This window comes from Choloepus didactylus, chromosome 3, assembly GCF_015220235.1.
Source record: "Choloepus didactylus isolate mChoDid1 chromosome 3, mChoDid1.pri, whole genome shotgun sequence".
NCBI classification, from domain to species: Eukaryota; Metazoa; Chordata; class Mammalia; order Pilosa; family Megalonychidae; genus Choloepus; species Choloepus didactylus.
The window spans coordinates 141,863,179-141,871,694 of record NC_051309.1 but is presented as its reverse complement, the minus strand read 5'-3'; positions in this window follow the sequence as shown (position 1 = coordinate 141,871,694).

Genomic DNA, 8,516 nt, shown 5'->3' with positions numbered 1-8,516 from the left:
AGTAAAATATACTAAATCCTCGTATATTCTTTAGCTATTAAAAAGAAAGTTAAAATCTCAGTTCAAAAAAGAAATCTTATTTAAATTTTGTTCAAAATATTTTGTTCTGTTTAATAGATAATGGCCCTTTAAGAGAAGTATGATTGAAGCAGTTTTAATAAAAGCTATTATCAAAAGCTTCTTTTAAAGTGTGTGTAGGGGTACAGCTAAGGGGAACCAAGTGTGAAGTGTTTAATGAGTGAGCAATCTATTGCATAGAAAATAACCCACATCAGAGGAAGAAAATGGAGGGGCAGTTTCGTTTCTCCACTCCAGTGTCAGGAGAAGCACTTTATTCTAGTTAGAGGAAAAGCAGACCTAAGGTCCTCACCCCTTCGGTAGCCCCATTCCATTTATTTAGAAATTTCTTAGTTTCCTGATTTTGCTGCATGGAAGAATGGAGTCATAATAACAGCTAGTATTCAATGAATTCTCACCATTTGCCAGGCAGTAGGGAGAGTATAGCCAGAAACAGGGGACTGGAGAGTAAACGTTGCTTGACTGACTTCCCTTTGACTGTTTCTTCTTTGGTAGTTGAAAAAGGGAAAAAATGAGAAAATATTAACAGCTGAAAAAGCACAGAGGCAGTCTGAATCACCTGCTTAGTGAGTTGGAGAGGATCATGTAGTCACACACTGTATGTAAAATTAGTGTTAAAATACATGAATGGGGTCAAATTCTAGATTATTGAGAAAGACACCAAATTACACAGATCATGGTTTACTTTCCTAATTTTACAATGTTTGTGTTTGTTTTTCTTCAGGTCTGTCTTTGTGGTGTGAGTTAACATTTATTGAGCACTTATCATATTCCAAGTAAAAATAATTGGCTTTCAATTTCACACTAAATTTATGTATTAAAGTTATTAAACCCATTCCTTATATATGAAAATTGAGGCCTAAAGAGTTGAAATTGCCCACTCTAAAAAGACAGCATTCAGAGACTGGATTCAAAACCAGCCTGTTTAACCCTAAAGTGTTTCCTTTTCCCATTATATTATACAAATAGTACTAATGCACCCAGATTTTGCAAATCAAGAAAGACACTTTGTTGTAACTCCTGATAGTCCATAAAATTAGAGCACGGTTCTAGAGGAATTTGTCTACATTTTGGAAGAGTAACATATCTTGTGATATATATAAACTTAATTACTCTCCAGGATTTTTCTCCATTATACCCAATTCTGTCTTTGATTCCTTGACTGCTTCAGTCCTGTTTCAAACATTATTTCTTTTGATCCACTTGAAACTCTAATATTTATGCCAAATAAGAAAACTGTCCATAAATTTAATGTATTTTCCTTTTTTAATTTTGTGTGGAGCAGTATTTAGGTCTTTATTATCTCTTCTGACTGCCTTTTTTTTTTTTTTTTTTTTTTGATAGATACTGTAACTATCCTACCAAAGAGGTAAGGATGAAAAGTGTGAAAGGAAAGAAATGATAACCAATACTTGGCCCAAATCTGACCCACAACTGTTTGAGTTCCTGTAACTTTATACTTAGCTCTCATTTCTTTCCACTAACCTGCCTTTGGTGTTTCCCAACCTTCCCATTCTATGACACATGAAGAAAATGCAGACTTGCAAAATTAAGTGAGAGAAGGAGAAAGAATAAAAGAAATTGAGGAGTTAGAGTAAGCTGGATTAGCATTAAGAAGGGAGAAAGCAAGGAAGGGAGGGAGAAGGAAGGAAGGGAGGAAAAACTATTCCAAGAGAGGTAAAGGGGTGTGATTTTGGCTGGTTAACAGAACCCTTTAAAGTACATGTAAATACAAAATTCGAAAACAATTTCAGGAGTTCACAGACACCTCTCTAAAGCTCATTCATAGATTGAACCCTTGCATTGGGATTTATCATAAAACCATGTCTTTCAATGAAAAACAAAACTGAGAGATGATTTACAAACACATTTTGTCTATAGCCTTTGGCATACAGCAGCTCGATACACAGGGACTGGAATATAGAATACACAGAGGGAAAAGTATAGACAGAAGGCACAAAAAGGGCAGATCACATAATAGGCCACCAAAAATGCCTGAAGGACACTCTAGGAGACTGACCCAGAGTGGCTTGTATTGGTTTCTCATGATACTATTGAGCTCCTCCTTAAAGAACTCACACAGCCTATTTTCCCGCCCCTGCGGGTGGCTTGAGTCATCTGTGGCTGTAAAGAATGTAATCTGCTCTCCAACTGGGAGCAAAGGTGAATTTAGTTGTGTTCTTTTCTTCTGTCATGAATAGCATCTCTCTGACTGCTTGCTCTAATGCCAACACTTCTAGCCTCCTCAGCCTGTCAGCATCTCTTCCATTTGTTGGGGGTTGCTACAGCCAAATGGAGTTCATCCAAAAAACTACATCCATCTAGTAAAATGACGGCTGGGACCATGCCACTTCTTAAGGAATCAATTAAGAATTGGTGCATCTGAAGTTTTTAATGCAAAGTTCTGTCCAAGCACCTCTCCCTGATGTAGCATTGCATCAAGTTAATGCTAGACCTGATTTTGAAGTGAGCAAGTGCAGATAATGCTCATTAACAATAAACTGCTCAGTCTGGTGAGTTTAGTAAAATCATCAGAGAAGCAGAGAACGATAAAAGCCCCAAAATCTGTCCCATGGGCGGGTGGGCTCTTTCTTGAGAAACACCTTCAGTGGCCCCCCATTGCCTACCAAGTGAAGGGCAGCCTCCTCTGCAAGGCTCTCCAGACCCTGCACAATCTCTTCCCATTTTTAGCTTTAGGCAAACCTTGCATTTCCACCTTCTGCTTTCTTTTGCTTTGGGCTTTCCATTCTTATTCATTTATCTCATTTCCCATTTTAATCCCCACCCATCTTTTAAAATCCCTTCTACCAATCCACCCTCTCTACCAAGAAATCCTCCTTTAAGCCTCCCATCTTCATCCCAGGAAAAGAAAGTTCCCAGTCATTTGAATGGGCAGAGCACAGGCTATGGATTCAGACAAACCTGAGATTGAATCCAGAATGTGCCATTAGAAGAGTCACTTACCTCTCTCATTCTCAGTTTTCTCATCTGTAAAATTTTGGAAACAATAATACCTTCCAGACAGATTGTGAGTGGTCTCCAGCATACGGACAGTACCCAGTATATGTTAATTTCTTTCTTTAAATCCTATTGTGTTCTTTTCACAGTATTTACCACATACCCTATTCTGTGGTTGCTTATATACAAGTCTGCTCTCTTCTACCAGATAATAATTGCTAAAATATCAACTTATTAATAGAAGTCTTCCAAGACCTTTTTATTACCCACACCATCAATGTCTATTCTCCTTATCTAGCTTTTCTTTTTGCTTCACAGCAATTGTCACTACCTGTCATAGTATGTGTTTGTTTATTTGTGATTTCCCTCCAGAATGTAAGTTTCATGAGAGCAGGTACTTTTTCTATCTTGCTCACTCTTATATCACCAGCATCTTGAATAGTGTCTCGCAAATAGAAGGTGCTCAACAATATTTGGCAAATATTTGATTAAATAAGTCCCTTGAGGCCAGTGTTGATTTCTTAACTATTATAAAACCTCAAGGCTGAAAGGGGCATTAAAATCCTTTTATTGACTGCAGTGCTTCTCAGTCACGCACACACCAGTGCCCTACTCTCTCACACAAGGACTTCCTCATTATTTCCCACATTCCCTGCTCTTTAATGCCTCCCTCACTTTGAGATTCAGTTTCCCCTGCCTAGAGTGCCCTCTTCCAGCTCCTCACCTGCCTGATAAATTCAATTTCTCTGACCCCTTGAGACCCAGTGTGACAAAGAGGCAGGAGCCTGAGCTTTGGACCACACATACCTGGGTTTGATGTACTTATTAGCTGGGTCACCTTAGACAGCTTACATGGTCCCTGGGGGACTCGACTGTCTCATTTATAAAGTGAGAATAGCAGAGTAATGAGGGCAAGAGATGCTACCCATAAAGACCCCATCAGGGTTCCTCATGGTAGGCTACCTACAAAGGAAAGCTTAAAAAATGAAAAGAAAAAATCAAAAAAAGGCTCTTCTGTTTCTTTCTCTGTGAGAGCTTCTCTAACTCTGCCAAGCAAAATTGTTCATTCCCTTTGCTCTGTGTTTTGAAGAATTTTATAGATATCTGTACTATGTCAGTAATCATATTACACTGCTACTATTGGATTTCAAGTCTGTGTCCCCATTAGAATTAAGCTGAAGGGCAGAAGCCATGTCCAGATGGACCTTTGTAGCCCCAACCACTAGCACAGGGCAGTCAACACATATTTGCTCATTAAATAAATGAACCTATGAGGGTTGTGCCTGGCATCCTAAGCTCAATGCCTATGCCTTTTCCCTAGATTATTTTTCCTCACTAGAAATTTACTCTTAAGCAATGACCTCCCACTATACTTTTCCCTTCCCACTTGTCATTCCTTAGGTCAGTCAATACAGGCTTAGTGGCTGTCCCTACATATCTCCTAACAAATATAGCATGAATGGCCCTCTAATGTCCAATTGCTTCTATTAGCACTGTTTGTCCTTTGTCCACTCATTCATTTATTCAATGTGAACTTATTAAATAAGGCGAGGGCCTTGGTCATCAAGCACATCACAAAGCTCCTATTAAATGGTGTCTCTTCTTTATTTAAAAAAAAAAATCATCATAGACAAAAATCCCATAGGATAATGGCACACATTATACTCTGTCAAACTGGTTACTTGTAGATTTGCACATGGAGAATTCGTACTTTCCCTGGGCATAGTTTAAAACAAAACAAAACAAAACTTGGTGAATATTTCTTCTGATTTCCAATTAATTTTCTAAGATCAGTTTATCTATATTTATATATTGATAAGCAGCACTAGAAGAAAAAAATAATTCAGGCATTGCATTGCAATTTTTAATAGCACTATCATAGATATTATTGCCAGTTTTTTTTAAATCTAAATCTAAGCCTTCAGCATATGATAAACCAGGCAGAGCTAAAAAGCAAAGAAAATGACTCACTGGGAGCAGGTCTTCCTATGTATTAGATTATTCTCAAAAAAAGAGATGTCACCCTGACCAATCCTTCCAGTGAACAAAAGAATTTACAGATCTGGTGGTGCAAATGAAACTTGAAACTATCACCCAAAAATAAAAGATGAAAGTGCCCTCTTCAGAGGAGAAAGCAAATTGAAAATAGCATCGAGCAGGAGGGCACAAGAGGAACCATGCTCTCATTATTCAACACTGTGAGTTAGAAAGCCTAAAAGCTTCCCTTGACACTGCCTGCCACTCAGTCTGTGCATCTGTAAAATGGAGGTAAAAAAAAAAAAAAAAAAAGTGCTCCCTTCCTCGTCTTAAAGGTGTAAGGATTAATAAAACTAGCTGGGAATGCATTTCAAAATGCACAAATGAAATGTGATAGACATAAAGGGTGATGACTGCTATTCAAAATTGCTCTTTCAAATAGTCTTGATACGTGGGCAGATTTCTCTAGATGCTTGAGGCTTCGTCTACATTTGTAGGATTTGTAAAGGCCTCCATGGCAAAAACAAACAATCTGCTGTTTGATCTAGAGAGCAGAATAAGATCTCAAACCTTTGCTGGCTGCCCAGTGCTGTTTCACATGTTGTACAATATATAAACTAAAAACGTAAGTGTCTCTGCTGACCAACATCACACAATTTGGAGGAAAGACAAGAGTGCTGGATTAAAATATAGCAATCTTAAATTCTTACTTTTATTTCTTATTTCTTATATCTCTACTTGGAAAAATCATTTACCTCTTCTCTCTCTCTGCAAGGGTAGAGCATTGGGCTATAGTTGGGACTAGGGTTTGCATCCAGATTTGGTCATTCACCAAGGACAAAGTCTCAGGTACTTCAAAGTCTATCCACTCTTATCATTAAAATAGACATATATGATCCCCATAGCATGGCTGTCCCACAAAGGATGACATAAATGATAGTAAAGACACTGCAAACTGCAAGCACTAATTGCAAGAAGTTAGCCCCCCTTTCTACCACCTTCTAATCTCAAGAAGACTACAGAGAAATCTTCCGGTGGCAATTTATGGAAAATTGAGCAATGTGTGGATTCAGAGTGAAAAGAAGTTTGAAGAGAATACAAAGACCCTGGTCTCACAAAATGAATAATGTAGTTAACGTCCCCAAAGAAATTCACAGTACTAACGCTTGAGAGTCATGTCATTATGGGTATAGTTTACAGGTAAAGGTGATAGACAATCCTAGAATTCTGTAGTCAGAGGAAAGGAGTAGAATGATCATCTTGTCCATTCCATTACTGGAAAAAGGGATGATACCCAAACAGATGCAGGCCCTGTAAATGAGCAGACAAATGGCACAATTAGGGAGCATGGCAAGGACAGCAGGTCACACAGTCACACTTATTTGCATGGCTAGAAACACTGTCGGCAGCAGTAGCACCAGCAGCAACCACCTCAAATTTAAAGAACAATAATAAATATAGCTAGAGGAATAGATGAAGCTATAGTACCAAGATGCTAATGGATATTCCTGATATTCTCTGGGTGTTCATAACACACTAATCAAATCATCAAGAACAAGTGCTTTCTAACCCATAAATATATTTCTGTAGCTGGAGAAACACAAAGCAGCTGTGTGTTTATGTGATAAGCTCTCCGTATATAAAGCAGGCCAATAAGCCTACCGAGACAGGCTGATGGTGGAGAAGGGAAGAAAGTGGTTCTGGCCTGATTCCACCATTGGTGCAGCAAGGGCCCAATGTGACATAATAATCTGCACATGCATAGCACCTTTCCTACAGGGAAGAAAAAGCAATTTCCAAGCATCACCTCATTGCTCTTCATCACGTCCCCAGGGAATGGGTAGCAAGTATTATCCAATTTTGCAGGCAGTGAAAGTGAAGTCATGATTGGCTGGAAAATTTGGTAAAGGCTATAGAGCAAGTCTGTGCTGTTGCTGAGATTAGAACCAGTTCTTCTGCCTATTTCTTAAGCACGCTTTAAAATTCATTAAAATGGCAAGGAAATGTGCTCACGGAACGATGTCAAGTGGAAAAAAGAAACCAAGGATGGAAAACTTCACATTCAAAATTATCCTTAGTTATGTAAAATACATATGTTTATAAAATTAGACTTAATGGGCAGCCAGTATTAGTAACAGCTGAATTGTGGGATTAATGGTGATTCGGGTTGTTGTTTTTTTTTTGTTTGTTTGTTTGTTTTGCTGCTCTGTATTTTTCCAAGTTCAAAATTACAAGTAATCACATTTTTTGTGAAAAAAATAATTCCAAGTGTAAAATTCATTAATAGTACTTCATAGATCATAAAAATGTGAACATAAATATCAATCAATATTTTTAAGGGTTTCTATAGTAGACATAATGGATATTAACAAAGAAAAGAAAACATTTCTATTCCTCCCTTCCTTGCATCCAAACTTGCTTATGCTGCTCACTCCCTCCCCACTTTAACCCATCCTGCACACTGCCAACAGATTTATTTTCCTAAATTCCAGCTCTAATCAATGACACCTTAGTCGCTACTAAATTAAGTCCAACATCCTGAGCCCAGCATTTGTCTAGAATCTGGCCACAAACTAATTTGTTAGCCTGCTCTTGGATGAGATCCTTAACTAATCCATGCAATGTTCCCTTCTTTGAAAACATCTCTGGGTATCTTTGCTCCTGTAGTCTGAAATGTCTCCACTCTACCTCCAGTTTTGGAAATTCAACCTTCTATTCAAGGTCTCAGATTAAATATTACCTCTTTCCTTAGTGAACTCTCTCAACCAGATGCAACACCACACTCATCTGAATCCTAAATGTCATCCAGAATTTTAAAAAGTGCATTACAAAGCACTTTTTCATATTTTATATCATTTGATGCAAAATATTATCTTATCCATTTTAAATAAGAAAATTTGGCAGAGAAAATATATGCAATTTTCCAAGCTCAAACCACTGGTGTGTGGCAGGTCATCCCATCTACTATTTCCGGTTTTAAATGGGACTGCCCAAAGCCTACTGTTTCTAACTTTTGTCACTAATTATGCACTGCTTTGAATTAATTCTTATTTGTAAGCTCCTTTTGTGTTTCTCTACTGGGCTGTAAACTCCTTGCAAACAGGGACCAAGTCCTAAATACTTTTGTAACCTCAGCATTCCCAAGCAGATGTTCAACTAATCTTTATGGAATCAATGAAATAATAATCTGTGAGTAACTGATATATTAATAACAGAATGGATGAATTTTACTCACCAACACCAATCAACAATCTATAAGATTGAAAGATTAAAAACAAACCATAAAAAAAACATTTCATTCCTAACTGATGTCAAAGTATGACAGTTGTCCAGACTGATAAGATATTCAATCAGTTAATTCATGAGAAACAACTTTGTACAGAAACATTATATAACTGGTGAGTAAAATCCAGTTTCTACATTTGCCTTAACTCCTCTGCCACTTACTAGCTGTGCTATTTTAGGCAGTCATTCGCAGTGTTTTGATAAGGATTATCACCACA